Consider the following 24,329-nt stretch of genomic DNA (forward strand, 5'->3'; position numbering starts at 1 on the left):
CTTGAGGTATTTTTAGGTCGAGCCTAGACAGCGCATGCACTGTCGCATGACCTATAGTAAACACAATATCGAGGGTAATTTCTCCTGCCGCTTGCCATTGGTTAACTTTTGCATTGCTCTTGTTAGCTGGCTTATCGTTGGCTTGCAATCCCGTAGGTCACTTACGTTTCGCAGGAGGCAGCACCTACCGACTACAGTTTAGTTCCGCTGCTGGGACTACTTCCTTGTTTACCAAGTGCCCTGTTGTGCGCTTTCATGTACTGGCGGACGCCACATTTTGTTTTTTAACGAGCGCCCGTTGTGCGCTTTTGTGTAATGGCAGACACGCTACTTTGTTTAACAAGCCCCCGTTGTGCACTTTTGTGTAATGGCGGACGTGCCACTTTGTTTTTTACCAAGCGTTCTGGTTGCCACGTTGTTCCGTCAGCTCATCTTCCTTTTAAGCTTTTCTATGGGGAGGGGAAGCACACTGGCTTTATTCAACTCCCCATGCTATAATCACGGACATTATAGGACAGCACATGAAATGATGACGCCCCGTTTCTTCATTTAGTTTCAATAGAGGGGCATGTTTTGTTGAAAGCAACAATAGTTTTGTTCATTAATGTAGCCCGAACCTGCCAGTGAACTGTCACTCTGCCCTTGAGGTGCTGTGTTCATAAATATTAATCGTATGCACTAAAAACCGCTTCTCCTGTTTAGCTGTGCACCCGCACAAAGCACAGCTGCCTTTTGGAAAGGCGTTTTTTTAAAAGGGTTTTATGTGTTTTTTAGAGCGCTGCCTTCGCGTCATTATAAATACAGAACAAAGCAATGACTCCCTGCATCAGACCGTTATTTAGTTAGACACATTTACGGCCTGCTTCACATCCATTAAAGGCGTTTTCCTCCCTCATAATTAATAAATACTTGATTTTGTTTTTGTCTAGGGGCCGTGAAACGCTGACACTATTGCACAGTGTAACTCTTGAGATCAAAGGCAGCCCGACACAAAACTTTTATATCACAGGCAGAAGTAATTCAATGATTGCCGCAGTTTAGTTATGGACTGGACGTTATCTAAGCCCATTGTTGCTGGGGTCTCCACGGCGCCATATGGAAGTACAGTATGTGATATGCAAATTTGCAAAGTGGAAAATATTCTTTTTTTATGTGCCATCCCGCGTCCTAACCCACTCAGCATGATATCTTGGGTAGACACATCTTCGCTTTGGCTGCTTTTCTCATCGCGCCTTTTTTCATGGTGTCACCTCCAGTGAACTGCAAGCTGCGTCTTTATGCTATTGTGTTCGGGGCCTAGCAGCAGGGTTTTAAGTGGGCCGGGTCTCACCGGTGCTGAATACTGGCAGTTTTTTTAAGGGGGGCTTGAAACCGGTCTCTATCGGTCTCTGTCTTGTGCCCTGGCACAGGTGGTCAGTTATTTTCTGACCTGCAGTGACAGCAGGCTCATCGATGTGCGCATGCTCACACTGCTCACTGCTCACTTCTCACTAGTGGAGAATTTACAGCATGACGTCATGCCAGGTGCACGTTGTAAAGGAAGAGAAATCCCTTAAAGAGAGCCATTTTCTCTCTGGATTTCCCTTCTTTTTGAAACTCAGGAGCAGCAACAGTATTGTGGTGTCACCAGGGCTTTAAGTGGAAACTTTTTCAATATTATATGCAAGGCATAGTTGCTTCTTATTTACGCAATACACAGATCACGTAATTTTTCAGTGATTGGTCTTTGACATGTTTGAGGCATACCAAGTGTCCTGGACTATGCATTACTTTAATGCACATGGGTTGATTGACTGTGTTCCCCCTCAGTATGGGATTTGTCGTATTGTTTAATATCCTATTTTCCAATGTCAGTAAATTACAGTAATCTGGGTCTCCTGATGAAGTGAGCACTAATCCTGCCTACAGGTCCATACTACAGTACAAAGTACACATCTTAGTTCATGCTGGGTGCAGTGTGTGCACAGGCTTGGCGCACCAGGGTGGTACATGGCCTGTCATTGCTGAGAATGGTCTGCTCCAACCACACATCCCGTCGCCTCCAACCCCCCTAGATTTAAACTTTGCTCAAATCTTTGGATTAGGGGTCGTATACCCCAGCCGTTTTTTATTACACAGATGATTAGCAGTAAAAGACACATCATTTCAACTATTTCATACACAGTAACCCTTACAATCTTTAGCATGTCTGAGGCTTTTAAATGAAAATTCTAGGTCTCAAGAGAAATTGACTATCCTTGTGCTACTTTTCATTCTTTCAAGGGCAATGGAAATAGTAGATTCAACTGGCTTAAACATGAAGTGGCTTTATGGTACCATCACAAAATAGACATGTTAAATTATTGGAGTAAAAATACAGATTTCTGTAAATTCTGCTGAATCAGCCAGCAGCTTCCCTAATGTCAGCCTTTCCTTCCTTCAGAAGAATATCAAATAAAACAAGCATTTGAGATGTAATAGGTCGAGAGGCAAGGCTGGCATTAACCTCACCTCTTTTACTGCAAGCCTTGCTTCTCGTAAGCAAGGACTATAAGTGCAAAGTGCGTGTTTACGCACCACTTGCAGGTTCTCAAAACATAAATAAAAGGCATGGTCATTTACAATGGCAACAGCTTAATCTCTTGCGAATGCGAGACCTATTGCATTGTAAATGCTTGTTCAGATAGCATGGGATTTAGGACCCATAAATCCCAATGGTCTACTTCCAGTTCTCTGTGGAATTTAGGAACTCTGAAACATTTAGGGGCCTATTAAGAGGTTGACAGTGCGACAGCAGGACTCTCCCGTCACCAAACCCGGGTGAGAACTGCCCACTGTATAAAGACTTTTTTAGTAATTGCCGGCGATTCCTTTGCCAAATAGGCACCACAATGGGAACGTCAAAAACAGTTTGCACGGCATGGACTGAAAAGTACATGCTGTGCTGGAATTTCTGTGCATGTACACAGGGGGGCACATGTTGTGCCCCCCCTGTGTGCATCCACAGGGTGTGAGGCACAAGGGGGCCCTGTTCTTCCTCTCTGCTAGGGTTGTCATGGAGGAGGAACCGCCATGAAAACCCTGGCAGAGAGGAAACACCTAATATGCTTGGTGGGACCTTGGTGGTCCCACCAAGTATATGGATGCCTCTGGACCCCTGTGCCACTGCCTGTGACTGGTGGTGTCAGCGGTCTCAGTGTGGCAGAACCACTAGGGTCATAATGTGGCGATTGCAACACCACCACCGCTGCTCCACCACGAGTCTGGCAGTCCGGGGACTGCCAGACTCGTAACCAACCCCTTAGAGTCCATAGAGCTAAGATTTCTATTCAAGGCATACGTAAAAAAGCACCTTTCTAGAAGAAACATTTCTAGATCATAAAATGTCTTGTGAATTAGGCAATGTACTTTAGACAGATTCCTCTGCATGACGGGGAGCAAGAGAAGAGGTTTTCTAGCTTGTGAAACACTTTCAGCCCTCTTCATGCCACAGAAAATCCTCACTGCATAATTCTGTATAGACTGGAGAGGCAATATAATAGTTTCAGGCTTTTCAACATATGGCGCATTGCAATATTTCAGCCTAGACAGAGTGCATGAAGTCCTAGTTTGAATACGGAAAGCTTTGGGCAAAAAGTATAGAACATATTTTAAACTTTTTGGCTTGTGGAAGCACATAGAAGATAAAGAATAAACTAGATGTTTCAGAGACAGTTAGTCATCTGTCCAAAAGCGCAGTGATTGTACTTTTGCCGTTGGGTGAAGGCCACTGGTTGTCATTCCAGTTCTCATGATGGGTGCCAACTATTATTTGTTCTGTTTTGTTTACATTCAATTGAAGGATGATTTGCGACACCCAATCAATTGCACTTAGCATTCAATTGAAGGATGATTTATGACATTCAAGTTTGAATGTCGAGGAGACAGTCTGTTAGTTTAGATTTATTCTCTAATTGACCCTGTTTCGGCCAGAAGATGGGTTGTGTGTCATCTGTATAAAAGAATACAGTACATCCATAATTTTTAATTAGGGACATTTGCTGAAGGAGTTTAGTGGGCAGACTACAAGCCCCAGTCAGTACCGCAGGAGAAGGCAAAGGCTGGGAAGCTGCACCGCACAGGTCGCAAGCATTTTAAGCCCTCATTGTTTCCAGCGGCGTGGGAAATTTCCTGAAGGAGTTTTCGCAGGCGGACTACAAGGCCCAGTCAGAGGCACAGGAGGAGGCAGAGGCTGGGGAACTGCCTAGCGCCATTTGGGCACATTTAAGATCTCAGGGTATATTCACAAGAACGTGTGATAACTACCACAAGAGTAGTATACGCAACTATCAACATCGCAGCCCATAGTGGGAAAATAATCCTGTGTCAATGTTGAATTCCCCAGAAGGCGGTAGCATGCGATAGACACCAGATTACAGAGGAGTGTGGCTCACTGATTAGAGTGGCCGACCCTGATGCAGAGGTCTGGCCCGGGACCAGGGTTCAATTCCCGACGCGGCAGGGTCCTGAGCCCAAAATGTCCACGGACTCGATCATTCTCGCCTCGGTGCCTATTCTAATCATGGGGTCCCACGCTGCAACTCTGGGCAATAGTTGCTTAATCTCCCCTACGGTGGCCCACCCGCTGCGGGATGCCTGGCTTTCACCCTGGGGATACCCAGTAGGGGTTATCTCACAGGGAAAAGCCAGGACAGGTTCCCAAGGCAAGCGCCTTAATGCCTTCGGGTGATACGTGCGCTATATAAGTCGCAATACATTTACATTTACACATAACACGGTGATAATCAGCATGAAAATCTACACCGCGCCGCTAAAACGCAAACGCAAAAAAACATGCGATGAGGCCAATCGCTGTACAAAAATCAGAGTAAACCAGCCACAAGCCTGCTAATCCCACGTGCCAAGCGGGAAAATGCACTATAAAAGAAAGAGAGAAAAAAAAACTAAAATGCAGAGGACAAGCCAAACCCCACAATCCCCATGGAGGACCAGCAAGGAACCCCATGCTCGGAGAAGGGCAAGGCCAAGAGGAAGAGGAAGAGGAAGATGGGGTTCAGTCCGCACAAAGACTGGACCATCGTCACGGAGGTTACAGGACACTACCAACAACTGTTCAGCACCTCCACTGCGGCACTGGAAACCCAAACGGAATTATGGCAGGCCATCGTCAACAACGTCAATGCAGTTGGAGTGGAGAGGAGGACACCGGAGGAGGTCAAGAGGCACTGGCATGAAGTGTACAGCCAAACCAAGGAGAAGCTCGCTGCCAACGGGAAGGCAGCAGGGGCGACTGAAGGTGGGAGTCCTGCGACACAGGAGGTGACTGATGTGCTGGAGGAATGGTAGCCACAATCAGCAGTGTGGAGACGGTGGCAGGAATTTGGGGGCTGGACACATCACGATATGACCTGACCCAACAGCAAAAGGGTGAGTAATGACCAGGGCCAGGGGGGGTGAGGGAGATGGGCACAATGGCACACGTGCACAAATATGTGTAGCACACTGCACCCCTACAATGATCGTGGAACATGTCACTGAGAGCCTTGACACACTGCAGCACACATAGAAATGCCAAGTAGGCCCCCGTCCACAATGTGCACAGAGGGGCCCCCTCCAGATCCCCAACATCATAATGCAGCACACACATAGCAATCACAGAACATCAGCAATGATGGCAATAAGGTACAAAGTGCAACACCAGCACCATAGTACACGACTCACAACAGGTCCCGTACTTGCGTAGTAACGGTCCACTCATGTCTGGCATTGCCTGACACTGCGTGATGACAAAGCACGGGTACTACCACACATCCGTCATGTAGATCAAATACACTGACTGCCATCAAATAGCCAGCAACCCCAAAACAGCCACAATGTACATTGGCATGCAGTCAGAACGCATACATCTGCAAATCTCCAACATACATGTACAACTCTGTAACCCTGCTTCTCCCCATACACATTGCAGAGGGAGAACCAACACCTCCTGCAGAGCAGACCAGACACATCTTCAATGACGATGAAGAGGACCCCCAGGTTATCTGCACTGACACCCACCAATGGATCGTAGATAGCCTCGCATCCCATCCCCAGAAGCAGGGCAGTCCAGCTGCCCCTAGGTGAGCCCACCACCTGCACAGACCACACAGCAGGAAACACACACCACCACGGCTGTCTCCCAGCACCCCCGACCAATTCATGGATTTCCAACAACGTATGTGCCCTTGCCAGGTGAAGTTGGCTGACCAGCTACAGGTGGGCTTCGAACTCGTGGCAGTCAAACTCAATGCCATACGTGGGTGTCTGAGTCCCATCAGGGACCACGTACAGTCCCTATTATACACCCCCTAAACACACCATGCGCCAGCACAGACCTTGGCTGAATTCACTGGGGCAATGAACACTATTCAAGAGCTGTGTGGTCAGACAGGCACCAGTAATCAGAGCATAGGGTTGGCACAGATGCAGAGGTCAATGGACACCATGGAGCAGATGCAGGCTGGAGGTTTGTCTGCCACGGCTGGACACCAGCAAGTAGTAACTGGGAACCTCAATGCCCTGCAGTACTTCATCTTGCCATTGCTGCCACTGAGCCATTCCCAAATGACTGAAGCGGGAACTTCGACACACACAGCTCCAAGCCCTGATGTGCCCGTGGCACACAGTGATGCTGCTCCATCAACTTCGCAGTCTGTTGTGTCAGTGGCACACAGTGATGCAGCCATCACCCCGCCACACACACCGGACACACCGGACACAGAAACCCGTATCAGGGGAGTAAGAAGGGGAGGGGAATTACTGTGTGAGGAGGTGACAGTAGCATCCATCACTGCCATGTGCCCTGTCCCTGCCTGGTGATGACCTATGCAGCATGCCCTGGGAAAACCTCGTACTGACCCCCAGAAAACTTTGTGACATTCACCCGGACCCCGACACGGACGGCCAGTTCATCACTGCTGAGCAAGTACAGAGCAATCCTGCTGTAGAATGCACTCTCCCAATTTCTAATAACTGCTCAATCCCCCAAGGACTGTGTTTGGCCCACCATGTGATGTGGGTTTGGATGGCCATGTACAGCACCAGCTCTGTCAATCACCTGAATGTGAATAAAACATTCTGAATCACACAGATGTGTCATTACTATGTTCTCTCATGTATGGGAGTATGGCTGAATGTGGGGACAATGATTTCACATGAAGGTACACCATGGTAACGTACGTCTATGCGCATGTGTATCCCTGAGACACTTGGCAAATTGGATGACTTTGAAGGTGAGTACTTGCTGTGTCCCTATTGCACAGCATCAATAATCTCATGACCCCCCACACTATAGCCCCACGTCCATGTGTTGAATAGGGCTGTGGGTAGGAGAGACCAAATATGTAGCAGCCCAGGAACGCTGCCCTACATCACATGTGACAACAAAACTGCACGTCGCAAGCCCACATACACACATCTGTGTGGCAACATTCCGTTAGGATGTATGACAGTGCTCGACATGGTCAGGGGTTGCACACCATACTCACATTGTTGTAGTCACGTAAGTGCACATGTCGGCCAGCACCAATCCCATGACAATGACTGGCTCACAGAGGTTGAACTTGCAAAAGGGACATACCACCATTGCACATGCGTCAGTCACTTCCTCCCTGTGTAGGGACGATGCTCATTGTGGCACACGAGTGGAAAATCAAATAAACACACAACACACTTAGACACCAGTGGGGTGACATGGACTTTATTGGGATGTGCGTGTCATTACGGACGAGGCAACGGCCACAATAGGCAAGAACATGCTTACGACACTTTCACGCAGCATGGGTACATGTCAAGGTTCAGACATTTTTTTTTTTTAAATTTTAGAAATGGATGAAGGTCATCACGGATGGCAATGCTCCCAGCCCACCTTGCCATGCTGGATGAGTTATGTGTTGTTTGGCGTCTACCTGTTGCCCCGTTTGAGGGGGCACGACTCACTGCCCATGGGATCTGCATGGTGCTCTGCCACTGGGGTGCATATTTCGTCTGCTCTACTGACAATGCTCAGGTGAAAGGGTCTGACGTGTTCACAAGTTGTGCCACAGTGCTGTGTGTGTGCTGTCCCCCAGCAGTGTGTCCAAATTGGCAACAATGCCAAACGAAGTTGTGTTGCTACAACCATGGACCTACCTCACCTTGCACAGGTGTGTGCACACACACGTTGTTACACGCACATGCATCCAGGGATCGGACGAAGGCAGACATGTCATTTGTTGTGGTGGGACATGTGAGCAATCGCCACGTAGCAACGTGTCGTTGGGACCTGTGTTGTGGGTGACAGTTGGATGTGGCTGCAGGGACATAGTTACTCATCCATAAATGCCTGTGCAGCTTCATATGCAATGTGTTCAAAAAGTACATCGTTATCGTGTTAAAGGAACACCAGGGTGAGCCAATCCATTAACTGATCCGGGCAGGTGTGCTCAGCACACGCCGTTTCACCAATCCGCAATACAGCTCAATAGGGTAGCACCTCGATGTGGTCACTGCACACGAGGAATTGTGCAATCTCCCATGCACAACTGCCAATACATATGCAGGATGTCAAGGCATCCCAGGCTCGGCTGTCTCGGTTACACTCCTGTTCATGTTCCAACAGGGGGCACACACTCAAGTCATAGTCCAATTCTTCTACGGTTGTGTTGGATAGGCAGACTTCCATGGGACACTTGAATGTGCATGTTCAGCAGTGGAACCAGGGCTGGACGCAGGTGATGTAGGCAATGCCGAAGCTGAGCAAGTAACTGATCCGCAGCAGTGCCAGTGGCACTGCGCCCAGTAAATGCAGCATGCGTGCAAGGTAGTGTCCCACGTGACGGGGGTCGTGCATGTGCCCGTTATGGCCTGCCATTACCTTAGTTCGTCTCTTGGAACCTGCACTCTTCTGTGCTGCGGCAGTTGTGTGGAGGATATGCCACGGCTCTGAGAAATGGTTCGAATGTGTGTGCATCGTTGGACAGCATGGGTTGCTGTTTCCGTGTGAGTCAAGGCCATCCCATGCAGGGGTACCTCAGGCAGGGGCTTCGGTGTGTGGGGTGTAGTTAAGTCAGATAGTTCTTTTGCGCAATGTGTAGTGCGGGAGTCATCCCCATCTGCTATGGCATCTCTCTCAGGGTGTTCCAGGCATGTTCGGGACCAAGGTCAGAGGAGCAGGTGTCCTCCAGCCTTCTGCATTGGGACAATGGAGCTTACATTCCGGAGGTTTGTCTACCTACTACTTTCTGTTTCGGAATGTAATGTGGTTTTGTGGCTGCGATTGGGACACAGCCTTGGGCTCATGGTGTACGGATGGCCATACACACACACGTTGGCATGTGTTGCCAGGTGCTCTGCAAGGCCTTGTGCTGCTCTGCAGTCTCACTCCCTCTCTCTCCCTCGCTCTCTCCCTCTCTTTACTTCGTTGGGCGCATGGCACACCTTCTTCTGTTGTATTTCGTCTTCCAGCCTGTGTCCTACGGACTGTCCAGTGTGGACCCGCTAGGACTCACCCGAATGGTTGTTTATTATTTTTGTTTGTATGGTGTTTTGTGTTGGTGATTGCAATGCTGTATGACTGGTTCTCCATTTTCTTGCCAGGCATGTATGTTGATAGTTGTCCTTGTGCGACCTCAGGCAACATATTTGTTTTGTGATTCGTGGTGTTGGTGTGCAGTTTTTTGGTCCGGGTTTGGGAGTGGGCCCGGGGGAGGATGTTGCGGGCATGGGTTTGGTGTTGGTGGGTGTTGTGGCCTTCTTGGGTGTCCGTGCTGCATGTTCAGTTGCTCCATGGCATCTGTTTGTCTTCAGGTGTGGCTGTGGGCTGTGCTCCCTTTTGTGGTGCAGACTTTGGTCTGACTCTGCACCAGGTCAGGGCAGGTGTAAAGTTCCTGCTGCTAACGTGCCTTATCGCATGTTTTGTGTTCTAATCGTCGATCTGTCTGGTCATTGTGAATGTTGAGGTGTGGTGTTGTTGCGGCTTTTGTCACGGGAACGCCTACTCTGCATCTCATTAGAGATAGTTGCGGGGGTCCTCTTTGGCGATGTTATTTGGGGCTGGTATCGCGGGAAAAGTGGTGCTGTGGGCTGTTAGCACCAGCTTGTGAATGGTGGGGTAAATTTATCACGACTTTGGCTGCCATAAAGTGCAGTTAATTCCACTATAGCTCCTTGTCAATATGCCCCTGTATTGTTTCCTGCAGCGCTGGACGATCAGGGGCTAAGAACGGGCCGTCTGTGTCCGTCCATGGCTGTGCGAGGCTGGGCTGGGTCCACTCTCTTTGCTCTTCGTGAGGGTACTAATTTGAAAGTAAGACTGAATTTTATTTTGGCTTTTCAATCTTTTAGTTACCCAGTGCACTGTATCTCTGGCTTGTGAGATGGGGAAGTGGAAAGCTACACTCACTAAAGCCCCTTGGACTCCTAATTGTACAACCATTGATCATTATGTGGTCAGGGCTGTGGGGTAATTACCAAAGAAATAGATTTGGTAGAGAGACGCAAATACTTGGATTTAGCTGAACCCCAAAATCTTCTATTGGGAACTGCATCTGATCTGGATTGTGCAGAGCACATAGCTTCGACAGTTCCTCTGAGCATATAAGACTCACAGCCCACTGACCCAGCTTTGGGCCTGTTGGCGGAGAACAGCCATTACAATGCGGGGATTACCCCGCACTACCATTACAACGCGGGGATTACAACGAAAGTCGTTACAACGACTTTCGCTGGAGGGCGCTGTTGTATAGGGAATAGTTTAATTTTCTATCCAACACCTTCCCTACTGTTAACGTGGGTTGGAGTTGGAATAGAAAATTAAACTATTCCACTATCCAGCGCCCTCCAGCGACAGTCGTTGTAACGACTTTCGTTGTAATCCCCGCGTTGTAATGGCATGCGGGGTAAAAGCCCGCGTTGCAATGACATACAACCCCTGTTGGCACAGGAGTCACCCCATGGTCAGAGCCCTGCACTTAAATGCAAGTGGAAGCTGAAAAATGTTGTCCATACCAGAAAGACTGATTCAAATGGCCCGAACCTGGCCACTTAATGGCTTTTAGTGGTGGTCCCCTTTAGTGCAATTCCTGAGCCCTTCTCATTACACTTTTTGGCGACACCTTGAAAACCTGCTTGGCACCTTTGATTGTCAGACTTGGTATGATAAAATCTGAAGATGTCTGGTTCCTGTGAGAGTTGAATATGCTGTTCTGCGTCAACAGCGTCTAAGTCTTCTCCTGGCGTGCCTTTGATAGCCCCTCTGTATGTTCCCCAATTCTAAATGTTGTCCTGATGTCAAATTAAAACTGATCTGTGGGAACATGGCTGGAATGACCTCCAACATAGATGATGTAGACTGGATTGAATATATATCTGGCTTTGATCTTATGCTCTTGCAAGAGACTTAGTACCTGGATTTTCCCACTTGGGAAGGTGTCCAGTGTTTTAGTGTGTCCACTTGGAGGTTGCAGAGGGGAAGGTGGCTGGGGCTCTGGCAACTTTATTCCACACGTCATGTAAACTTAAGATCTATCCAGTTCCATCATACTTGTGGAAATGTAGATATTGTGGGTGGTTCTCCCTTGCTCCTTAATCTTTTATCCAATTTGTTTTTACAACACTGTGGATCCTAAAGACTCTTCTTGTAACTTATAGGATTTGTGTTTGGTAGTACAGTGCTTACGGAAACGGTTTGTACATGTTTTTCATAATTTTGACATATTAGCAGGGGGTGATTTCAATGCCAAACTAGGATTAAATGCCAGTTGTGAGAGACTAGTGCTCTGGGTAACATAGGTCGTAGGGGTAAAAAGTTGCTTAAATGTTTACTTGAAGTTGGGCTTTATAACAGAATGGAACAAAGAGGAAATTTAGATTCTTCCATTTCCATGTTTACAGGGAAGGGCTTAGGCTTTATTATTGATTACATTGTTACCTCACCATCTCTGGGTACCATTATTGAAGCGATCAACGTTCCAGCCAGTGCATTTAGTGATAATTACCCCATTTAGTTACCCTAGTTCTACCTGCTTATACTGAACCTCCTGTTAAACACAGTTCTGTGGCGGCTCGGTCCCCATGACTAAGGATGAGGCTTAGGTGAGGTGCTGATTATTCTCAATTTCATACCTTATTGGGAAAAACTAATTTATCCTTCATTTCGGATGATTTATTGGGGGAAACACAGTCTAGTGATACTATACTTATGGCCCTTAGCTCTTTGAATGTACAGGTCAAACACAGGGCCTGATTATGAGCTTGGTGGTCTTGCAGCGGGCCATCACACCAGTGCCCGCTGCAAGACCTCCAAACCCGTAGTTACACCGCCTGCCGGAATCCGACTGGAATCCATGTCAGGTGGTGGTCCTTCTGCAGAAGACCCACAGTGTCAGAACCCCTAGTCCACTGGTAGCGACAATCTCGCATCTAAGGCATGATTACATCCGAAAGAACTCGATAGGAGGCTTATGGTCCGACTATGTGCGCAAACGGAACTCCAATATGGCCGAAAGGCTGGAGCTCGAGTTTGCGGTCTAGTGTTTCACTGCAATAGAGTCCTGAGTCCTGGAGCGGCGCGCGCACCCGGGAATCTGCGCCATCATCGTGTGAGGAGAGGAGTTTTCGAGTTCAGCGTTCCGAAGTTTGTAGAAACCGTACGCGAGTGTATGAATCACTCGTACCCCAGGCTTGTAACCCTAGATAAATCCTAGAGCCCGTAGCAGTTTAGAGAGACCCTGCGCGCTAGAGAAAAAGAAGCCAGAGACCAGCCTTCGTTTACCGAGACGACCGTGACCGGAGTCAGCCAACTGCTGTTTTCAGTCACAGAAGACGTAAGCGGAAAGCGACCTGCGCTGGAGAGTCTAACGAGGCAACCTGACAAGGAAAAATAGGAGATAAGTGAAAACGAATTAGCTGTGTTATTCGAAGGCGAACGTTATAGTAAAAGCCTTAGAGTTCGTTTACCTGAAAAAGAGTGAAAGCCAATTATTCTGTGACACAAGTGTGAGTGATTACCTGATAAGTCTACCAGCGTAAAATTCCAGTTACGCTTCTAAGAACCAAAACGAAGAGAGAGAATCCTAGAGGAAATAGCAATGAGTTTAGTCAGTACTAAGCAGAGGGCAAACTCCAAGACAAAAGAAAGAAAGAAATAAAAGCAGTAAGTCAGAAATAATAATAGTATATTAAAACAGGTAGTGCGGGTAGACAAAAATAATTAAGTGTAGTGTGTACCTTTTCCACAGAAAAAGAAGAAGAGATTGACAGAAGAGAAAATAAGGCACTTAGGATAAAGGCACAGGAGGATAGTGAACAAGTGAGTGAGAATAGACAGTGTAACAATAATTAACCAGCATAGTCACAGATCTAAGAGACTAATGATATATTACTATATGTACCTTGCAGGAGAAAACGTACTCAAAGATTCATTCCTTCAAAGCCAGAAGTAAGAAAAGATAGAAGAGAGGGCAAACTCTTGAAAAGCGAATGGTAGGTGAGGAATAGGGGGGAACAAGTGTGTAGAATTAGGTAGAGTAGGGAATACTAAGTTAAAATGTGATCTTTCCCAACCGAGTTCAAAATCAGAAGTGGTCTGCAGGACGGACTGACGAGAGGACCCAGTCAAGAAATTCTCTTCTTGTTGTTTATTATTTTATCCAATTTCCCCCTTCCCCCTTGAGGTAACAGGTTGGAGACTTAATTGAATTGAGCTCTGGGTTGTTGCCAAAGGAGGATTCGGGAGCTAGCATCTCTGTTCCTGTGCAGTAAATCCATGAGTATCCTTTAAGATTTAGAAGACCTGACAGAGTGAAGTGCCCAAGTTGGACCTGGCACCCGAACAGAGATGGCAGAGGGTATAGACGTGCAAGGTTTAGGAGTAATTTTAGACACAATACAAAAAGAGCTCAGTGCAGTTAGAGAGGAGAATCAGAATCTTAAGTTGGAGATAATGAATTCCAGAAAGGAAACAGCAGAGTTAGTGCAGAGGTTTAGGCAACCCCTTAGTTCTGGACAGTAAGCTCAGAATCCTCTAGGGGAGAGTGCCAATAGAATGACCACACAAGTAATCCATTCATTGTCCCCAGTGATACCCTTGGCAGCCCCTGAGCGATTTAGTGGGGATCCACAAAAGGCGCAAATATTCATAACTCAGTGCTCACTACATTACATGTGCCGCCCTTCGATTTTCCCTGATGCGCAATCCAAGGTGGCATTTGCTTTATCTTATCCGAGTGGGGATGCTGCAGCTTGGTCCTTACCGCTCATAACTTGAAATGATCCAATATTGAGAAACTATGATGAATTTAAAAAGGAATTTTTACCGATTTTTAACAGGAGAAGAATATCTCAAGTTGTGGATAATGAATTGCTGGACCTGAAGCAAGGTAATAGGGACCTGGTCTCGTACCTAGCACAATTTAACAAACTTGTAGTAGAAACCGAGTGGCCAGAGAGCAAGCGAGCAGCGGTATTTTACCACGGGTTGAAGGACGAGTTGAAAGACACCCTAGCTGGAATTCCTAACAGACCCACTGAGGTTTCCGCATTAGTGGACCTTGTATTAGAAATCGACTTTCGGCAGGGAGAAAGGAAAGGATAAAAGAGAAGGGAATTCAGACCGTTGGTTCAGAGATTTGATCGAGCGAGATCAGAAAATAGACGAAGCATTGAAGGGCCATCGGGAGTGGAACCTATGCAAATCGGGACTATACGTGGACCTCTGTCGAAAGAAGAAAAAGAGGAAAGACGGTCTAGTAACTTGTGTATGTATTGTGGAGCTGGAGGTCATTTTGTCAGAAACTGTCCTAAGAAACCAAAGACAAGTTATAAGCCGAAGGAAAACTACTAGCACCACTTGTTGGAGGAGTTGAACAGGTGGGTGCGACTCAAGAGAAAACTCCAGAAGAGCATAGGGTGGCCAACACTTTACAGTCTGCAGCACCTCATTTGAGTCTATCCATGGAAGTCAGATTCAGGGATTTAGTCCTAACAGAAGTATCGGTAATGATAGACTCGGGAGCCACGGGAAATTTCTGCGACCTCAAGTTTGCACAGAAGGTGGGAATTCAAGCCATTATGAAGAACAAGAGCGAATCTGTGAGAGCAGTTGACGGCACGAATTTATCTTCCGGTTCCATAGTCAGTCATACCGAAATGATTCATTTGGTTTCAAATAATGGTCATGAAGAAGAGATCCAGTTTAATTTGATTGATGCTCCCCAGTTTGAATTAATCCTAGGTCTGCCTTGGCTCACTGAGCACAATCCGACAATAGACTGGAGTAATCGGACTATCAAGATGGATTCCGAGTATTGTACGGAGAACTGCTTTGGGAACACGGAGGGAATGCAAGAAGTCAGTCAGGCGCATTCACTGTGCTATAATGGAGGAACAGTATGTGTAATTAATGTGCCAGAGATTCCTGAGGAGTATATGGAATTCCAAGATGTTTTCGGTGAAGTAGAAGCAGATCAACTACCCCCGCACAGAATCTACGACTGCAAAATAGAAATCGAACCTGGCTCTAACCTGCCCTGCAGCCGAGTGTATGCATTAACGGAAAAGGAACATCACCATCTTAAGTAGTATCTGGACAAATATCTCGCCAATGGCTTCATTCGACCTTTGCAATCCCCTCTCTCATCACCTTTATTTTTCGTACCGAAGAAAGAAGGAGATTTTAGAACCTGTATCGATTATAGAGCAATTAACAGGATCACCAAAAAGAACAGGTACCCATTGCCTCTCATATCAGAATTATTGGACCAAGTGAAAGGGGCACAGGTGTACACCAAACTTGACTTGAGGGGGGCATACCATCTAGTCAGAATGCGAGAAGGGGACGAATGGAAAACAGCCTTCAGAACTCGATTTGGATTGTTCGAATACCAAGTTATGCCCTATGGTCTTTGCAACGCCCCCGCGGCCTTTCAACATTTCATTTATGATGTACTGAAGGAATACATTGATCAATGGGCCATCGTCTACATAGACGACATTCTGATGTATTCCGCTAACAGGGAAAGGCATCAAGATCAGGTCCGAGGGGTCCTCCTGAAATTGCGAGAAAATCAGCTGTATGTCAAGTTGGAAAAATGCGCTTTCAACGTTACACAGGTGGAATTTCTGGGTTTCGTTATCTCCCCAACTGGCATACTAATGGACCAACGAAAAATTGAAGCGGTAATCAATTGGAAGTCCCCAGTGAGTGTAAAGGAAGTTCAAAGCTTCATTGGGTTCGCGAACTTCTACCGAAGATTTCAGCAAATTTTCTCACAAGATTCTACCACTCACAAGGTTGCTCAAAAAAGGAATCCAATTTGAATGGACTGCAGAAGCTGAAGAAGCCTTCAATTTGTTGAAGAAAGATTTCACCTCGGCTCCAGTTCTTCAACATGCTGATCCTACCCAGCCTTTTTATGTTGAAACTGACGCCTTGGACCAAGCCGTGGGAGGAGTTCTGTCCCAACGCAGCAAGGTTACAGGGCAACTGCATCCAGTTGCTTACAGATCGAGAAAACTGTCTCCAGCAGAATGTAATTATACCATCACCGAGAAGGAGTTGTTAGCGATAAAAGACGCCTTCAAGGAGTGGAGGCATCATCTCATGGGAGCCCAGCATCAGATAATGGTGTTTACACACCATCGAAATTTAAAGTTCTTAAAGACTGCCAGAACGTTGACTCCAAGACAGTTGCGATGGTCCTTGTACTTCGCCGATTATGATTTTGTAATTACCTATCGGCCAGGGACACAGAATGGAAAAGCATATGCCTTGTCCAGAATTAACACTGAAGGTCAGAAGATGCCACTGGAAAACCAATCAATCATTGCAAAGGAGAAAATAATAGGTGTTACCGCTTCAATTAGCCTGGAAACCAGTATTTCAGAAGTGATGAGTATAGAAGCAATGGAAGAGTGGGTTAAAGGAAAAGAAGGAAGAAAAATCATTTGGCAACTTCCTTATTACCTGGATAATTTATATATTCCCACCAAAGAGCTGCAAGAACAAATTATGCAAGAGTGTCACGACGCAAAATTGGCAGGACATAAAGGAGAAGCGAAAACCAAAGATATAATTAAGCGACATTACTGGTGGCCGGGAATGACCAAGGATGTAGAGGATTATGTCAAAACTTGCGAGATCTGTGCTCAGGGAAAATCTGAACGGCAGGCTCCGAAAGGTTTGTTACAACCTTTGCCCACACCACCCTATCCTTGGCACACAATCACATTAGATCTCATCACTGATTTGCCACTCAGTCAGGGATACAACATCATTTTAGTAGTGGTAGATTATTTTTCAAAGATGGCACATTTCACAGCTTTGCAGAGCCTACCATCAGCTAAACAGTTAGCTACTCATTTTAGTACAGAAATAGTTAAGACTCACGGAATACCCAAGATTGTAATTTCAGACCGAGGGCCACAATTTATTTCTCACTTTTGGAAATCTTTTATGGAGAGCTTAGGGACAGAAGTGAGATTCTCCACCAGTTACCATCCTGAGACCGATGGTCAAACAGAGAGAGTGAATCAGGAATTTTTAATATTTAAGGCTGTTTCTCTTAAAACAGGATGGCAACTGGTCCGAGTATTTATGGGCAGCAGAGTTTGCTTACAATAATGCTGAGAACGTTTCCACAGACTTCTCTCCCTTCTATATGAATTATGGAAGACACCCAAATTCCACTCTTAGACAAGTTGATATCTCAGTTCCAGCAGTGAAAGATATAGTGTCCCATCTAGAGTCGATTCATCAAGAAGCAAAGGAAAGCTTGAAGGTCGCAAAGGAGAAATATAAGAACTATGCGGACAAGAAAAGACGAGAAGGCCCTGTCTTGGAGATGGGAGATGAGGTCTTGCTGAGTACAAAGAATTTGATACTGAAAGGAAACCGAAAGTTTCAGCCACGATTCATCTGTCCATACCCAATAAAAGAGAAAATTAATCCAGTGACTTATCGACTAACTACCACCAAAACGTAGAATTCACCCAGTTTTTCATGTCTCATTACTAAAGAAGGCTCCGACCAATTTGCGAAAGATGTTGCCACCACGGCCCTTAAGTTTAGAAACGGGAGCTGAGTACGAAGTCAAAGAAATACTCGATTCAAAATGTTCTAGGGGACAATTATACTACCTTGTAGACTGGAAAGGTTATGTTCCCGAAGAACGGTCTTGGGAGAGAAAGGAGGATGTTCATGCTCCAAGATTGGTCAAAATCTTTCATCAACGATTCCCTGCAAAACCAAGTTGGAGAGGATCTACCTTGTTGGGGGGTACTGTCAGAACCCCTAGTCCACTGGTAGCGACAATCTCGCATCTAAGGCATAATTACATCCGAAAGAACTCGATAGGAGGCTTATGGTCCGACTATGTGCGCAAACGGAACTCCAATATGGCCGAAAGGCTGAAGCTCGAGCTTGCGGTCTAGTGTTTCACTGCAATAGAGTCCCGAGTCCTGGTGCGGCGCGCGCCTCCGGGAATCAGCGCACTTCACCTGCGCCATCATCGTGTGAGGAGAGGAGTTTTCGAGTTCAGCGTTCCGAAGTTTGTAGAAACCGTACGCGAGTGTATGAATCACTCGTACCCCAGGCTTGTAACCCTAGATAAGTCCAAGAGCCCATAGCAGTTTAGAGAGACCCTGAGCGCTAGAGAAAAAGAAGCCAGAGACCAGCCTTCGTTTGCTGAGACGACCGTGACCGCAGTCAGCCAACTGCCGTTTTCAGTCACAGAAGACGTAAGCGGAAAGCGACCGGCGCTGGAGAGTCTAACGAGGCAACCTGACAAGGAAAAATAGCAGATAAGTGAAAACGAATTAGCTGTGTTATAAGGCGAACGTTATAGTAAAAGCCTCAGAGTTTGTTTCCCTGAAAAAGAGTGAAAGCCAATTATTCTGTGACACAAGTGTGAGTGATTACCTGATAAGTCTACCAGCGTAAAATTCCAGTTGCGCTTCCAAGAACCAAAACGAAGAGAGAGAATCCTAGAGGAAATAGCAACGAGTTTAGTCAGTACTAAGCAGAGGGCAAACTCCAAGACAAAAGAAAGAAAGAAATAAAAGCAGTTAGTCAGAAATAATAATAGTATATTAAAACAGGTAGTGTGGGTAGACAAAAATAATTAAGTGTAGTGTGTACCTTTTCCACAGAAAAAGAAGAAGAGATTGACAGAAGAGAAAAATAAGGCACTTAGGATAAAGGCACAGGAGGATAGTGAACAAGCGAGTGAGAATAGACAGTGTAACAATAATTAACCAGCATAGTCACAGATCTAAGAGACTAATGATATATTACTATATGTACCTTGCAGGAGAAAACGTACTCAAAGATTTAGTCCTTCAAAGCCAGAAGTAAGAAAAGATAGAAGAGAGGGCAAACTCTTGAAAAGCGAATGGTAGGTGAGGAACAAGTGTGTAGAATTAGGTAGAGTAGGGAATGTGATCTTTCCCAACAGGGTTCAAAATCAGAAGTGGTCTGCAGGACGGACTGACGAGAGGGCCCAGTCAAGAAATTCTCTTCTTGTTGTTTATTATTTTTATCTAATTTCCCCCTTCCCCCTTGAGGTAACAGGTTGGAGACTTAATTGAATTGAGCTCTGGGTTGTTGCCAAAGGAGGATTCGGGAGCTAGCATCTCTGTTCCTGTGCAGTAAATCCACGAGTATCTTTTAAGATTTGTAAGACCTGACAGACAGCGGTGCCTATCTAAGGCACATAGGTGTGCCTTAGACATGTACCGCTGTGAGACTGCTGCAGCCCATTCCTGTATGGAAAGAAATACACTATATTGTGCATTTCTTTCTGTGCAGGAACAGGGGCTGTAAAAATACAGGGGGTACAACATGTGTCCCCCCCCCTGCATGCACCCCTATGCACAGAGGCGTCAGGGTGCCCCCCTGTGTTACCGCACCGCCACCCTTTTCATGGGGAGCTCACCGCCATGAAAAGGAGGGCAGTGAGGAAACTTGTAATATGCTGGGCCGTGTTGCTGCGGCACCACCAGCATATTGCAGCCTCAAACCGCTGCACCACCATAGTGGGATGAAGTATCCCGGTGGTTGCAGTAGTCCAGTGGCAGTCCAACTGCCGTACCTGTAATACTGTGAGTCGACTGCCAGTCTGTCAGTCCACGGACCACCAGCGAAAGTAAGGTGGTTCGATGGTCCTGCATCCAACCCTATGGACAAGGCTTTAGTAGGGGCTGGCTATGTTGCCTATAAAGTGACCATTAGCAACAGGAAGCAAACTATTAAGCAAAGCGGCTATCCATCTCTAAGATACAGGAGCTTTTTGGAAAATCATTAACATGCCCAAATCGACTAAAGCCTTGACCATTGGTTTGTGGTCCAACATTAATGAAGAAAAATGAGTTGCCTACTTTAAAGCTATCTATTCTTTTACGTCCTCTAGGGATGCCAAGCTAGAGGATTGTTCGTCTTTCTTCCCCTTTTCTATGAAGTTTGACTTTTTCAAAGTAAGGGAAGCGATCTTAGAAAGCCTGTCAAGAAAGGCACCAGGACCAGAATGCGTTCCGATGGGCTTAAACAAGGGAAATGTGGAGCTTTAGACCCCGATCATCATCGCTGTCCTTCATATTGCTCCTTTACAGGGCTTCACTCAATCTTGGCATGGTGCTGTGATTGTGCCAGAATATAAAACAGGATCTAGAGACGATCCACAGTGCTATAGACCATTTTCACTCCTAAATTCGATGGTGAAGATAATTGGGCATATAGCCCTTAAAAGGATTGAAGATTGGATGAGCATTAATCAAATAATCTCACCTGTGCAATATAGGTTCAGGGCTGGTCTGAGTACTATTGAGCAATGCCTCAACATCCACTTAGTAGGCAGTAAATATACACTTGCCAAGGGAGGCCATCTATTTCTTTTTTTTATGGAATTAAGCAGCATGGGGCATCTTCTTGGTGAATGGACTTGAAAAGGATTTGGGTACTTTCCTTCAAGCCGTACATTGCGGGGTAAATGTTCCGTCAGATATGAGCAGGGAGGGGGGATTGCATGGATGCCTTTGAATTACACCAAGGAGTTTGTTAGGGTTATGCCCTGGCCCAATCCTGTTTTTATTACATGTCAATGGATTGAATACATGTTTAATAAGTGCAGGGTACGCCTATGATTATGGCTACACTGATCCCGACCCTGCTCTATGCAGAGGACACCTTGTTAATGTCTCGCACCCCAAATGGGCTAAAGATTTTAATCAGCAGTTTTGTCACTTTTATGGACGGCCTACACTTAGATATTAACACTATCAAAACTAAGTACATGGTCTGTGGCCCTAGATCAAAGAAGGAAGGTTCCTTTCTGATCAAAGGAAGGTGCATTGAAAATGTCTCCGACTGCCCCTATTTGGGTGTCATCTTTGACCAGAAATCCTCATGGTCGCCTTGTACAGCATCCCAGTGTTCCAAATCCAATCAATCTGTGGGAGTGCTGTTTGACTGTGCCAAGACGGTGATCAATCAACCAGTACAGCTCCTCCTGGAGGTCTTTCAGTGCAAATGTCTGTTAGTTCTAATGTGTGGTGTGGGTGTGTGAGGCTATAGAGAGGTTGCTTCTATTCAGATTGAGGAGAACCATTTCTGCCATCAACTCCTCGGCCTACCACCCTCGACACCACACTTTTTCCTCCATGCGGATCTGGCCATCACTTATGTGTCAGATCTGATCAGGGTGGCCCTGCTAGTCCTGTGGATCTATGTGTGGGCTAATAAGTCTACCTCTTTAAACAGAATGCTCATACTTGATTGTTTGGGCTGCTAAAAGGGTCTCACAATTCTCTAGTTGAACTATGTGAAAGAATAGGGGCCTGATTTAGGTCTTTGCACATCTGGTCCTGCCGTGACTTTTACATCTGATTCTCCGTCCGCCTACTAGGCGTTCCGCCCGCTTTATTTAAATGCTGGTGGGCCGATGGATGAGAGTCCATCCAAGTGTCACAGTCTCACACAGATTTTTCCACCAACATCGATGGCGCCATAGGCAAAAACGACTGTCAGAGGGAGTACAGCCAGTATTTCTTCTGGGCCAATCACGATGTGCCTTCCTCCCAGCATAACTGTGGCAGGTAAACAACGACAACAGAGTTGGCAGTTTTTAAGGGATATAAGAAGGAAACAAATCCTTTTTTCCAATTCCTTTTCTGTCATGGACCCGATCGTAGGTAGGATTTGCTTTTACTTTACATTAGCTCTGGACTCGTGTATTTTTAAGCCACTCTTACAAACAATATTTTACTAATGTGTAATGCATATGTGTGTCTTGTGGTCATTTAAGAAATTTAAAGAAACACACCTGTATAATGTTATTTTATTTTTAAATTTGGAGCACACTGCCTTCATGATATTGGACACTTCACACAAAAATTGCCATCAATCAAAAAATCTAAATAAGTGTCCAGCCAGTTGTTCCTAATTATTTTTCTTAAGCTATGAAATTATAAGCATATGCATTACACATTATTGGAATAATTGAAATGTAATATAATGTAGAAATTGCACTAGACAAAAGAGAATGTTTTTTTTAAATAACTGCAAAATGAATGTTCATTCTAAACTCAAATCATCTTAAATATTAATTAATGTAACATTTCCCCTTGTCTAGTATATTTCCTGTATTTTATTATATTTGAATTGTTTCTTTATTTTTGTAAGGTGTAATGCACATGTGTTTATTGATATCACTTATCATTTTCAAATGAACACACATGTATTAACACTTTAAAAAACAAGAACAACTATTTTTGGGGGGTAAGGGTCCATTATCATGCTTGCACCAACATTTAAATGCCCATCATGTTCTTTGTTTTACTAGTGTATGAACTTTACAAATTGGACACTTAAAAAATTGGTGTATTTCCTGTCATAAATATAAGTTTAAATATGTCATTCAGATTTTCATTATTAACATTTCTAGGAATCAATGAATTGTAAATGAAACATAATGTTAGGACTAACTTTGTCAAATTGAAACTGATTTTAATTAACAAATGAGATACTTCTCCCATATTTATTTTTTATTTTTAATCATAAAAGGGTAACAAAAACCTTTCCCTTCACAGCAAACTCTTGCCCAAAACGTGCCTCCTATACACACTGCCAAAGGGTAACCACCTCAGGAAGAGGCATCTATTGGGCACAGAACAGGCACCTCAATGATTGGGGAGAGGGGTTGGCCTAACGGCTAAGGCGCTCGACCTCGGACCTGGGGAACTTGGTTCGAGTCTCGGTAACGACGCCAAAAAACCCCTGTGATTCTGGGCAAATCACTTAATCTCCCCGTGCCTAAAATGAAAGTGTGTCCTCATGTAACGTAACTGGTGCTATGTAAAGCGCTCTGATAACTGATTTGGTTCGGTTCTAGTTCGCGCTATATAAAACTCTGCAAAAAAAAAAAAAAGATCTTTCTTGGGGGGGTGGGTCTAGGTTTAACAGGGTTAGGGACAGGTAAGAGGTGAATTTGGGAGAAGGAGTACATGTAGGAGGGGTAAGGGAGGATTGGGTTTGGGAGGTAGAGGGTGCTGGAGTGGGTGATGTGCCGTTGTCTGTATGTTTGCATTTGCATGTGGGTCTGGTGTATGTTTTGAAGTGTGTTTTTGGCAGGGGTTTGGATGAGTGTGTGCATTTGGGTTTGGTGGGTGTTGTTTTACATGTAGGTGTGCTTGTGTGTGAATGTGTTGGTTTAAATGAATGTGCTGTAGAAGTGGTATGTGTGGTTGTGGTTCATATGTCTGTATATTTTACAGTTGCATATGAGTCTGGTGTATGTTGTGTATGTTTGGTTTGCCTGGTATTCTGGTGAGTGTGTGTGTTTGGGTTTGGTGGGTGTTGTTTTGCGCATAGGTGGGCTTGTGTGTGAGTTTGTTGGTTTTTATGAGTGTGCTGTTGAGGTGGTTGGTCTGGTGGTGGTTGTGGGTGTGCTGGTGGTTGTGGGTGTGGTGGTGGTTGTGGGTGTGGTAGTTGTGGTACCTGTAGGCTATCTTTGGTAGTGAGTTCTGCATGCCAGGCATTGAACTGTGAATGGGATCCAGAAATGCAACCATTTGTTGCCTTTGGCAATGAGTCCCTGGATGCCATTCATGATCACGGTTAGGCCTACAGAGATGCTGCGTAAGAGGTCAATAGCCTCCTCACTCAGTGTAGCTGAGGTGACAGGGCAGGGGGTGAGGTGCCTGTGGAGAAGGAGACCCCAGTCCTTTTAGGGAGGTGAGTTCGCCCAACTGGATGGGGGAGCAGGAGGAAGGGTGTAGATGGGTCTCTGGGTGGTGGACAAGGATGCAGTTTGTACAGTTCCTGTCGGGTACACCACCACTAG

At 45.7% G+C, this 24,329-nt stretch overlaps 1 protein-coding gene across 1 annotated transcript in view; it reads left to right on the plus strand.

The window, feature by feature from the left end:
• SLC38A11 (solute carrier family 38 member 11) overlaps positions 1 to 24,329 on the plus strand; it is a 489,938-nt gene that overhangs the window by 64,658 nt on the left and 400,951 nt on the right. The gene's annotated exons all lie outside the window — the stretch shown is intronic.

Source organism: Lissotriton helveticus, chromosome 3_1 (genome assembly GCF_964261635.1).
Source record: "Lissotriton helveticus chromosome 3_1, aLisHel1.1, whole genome shotgun sequence".
NCBI lineage: Eukaryota > Metazoa > Chordata > Amphibia > Caudata > Salamandridae > Lissotriton > Lissotriton helveticus.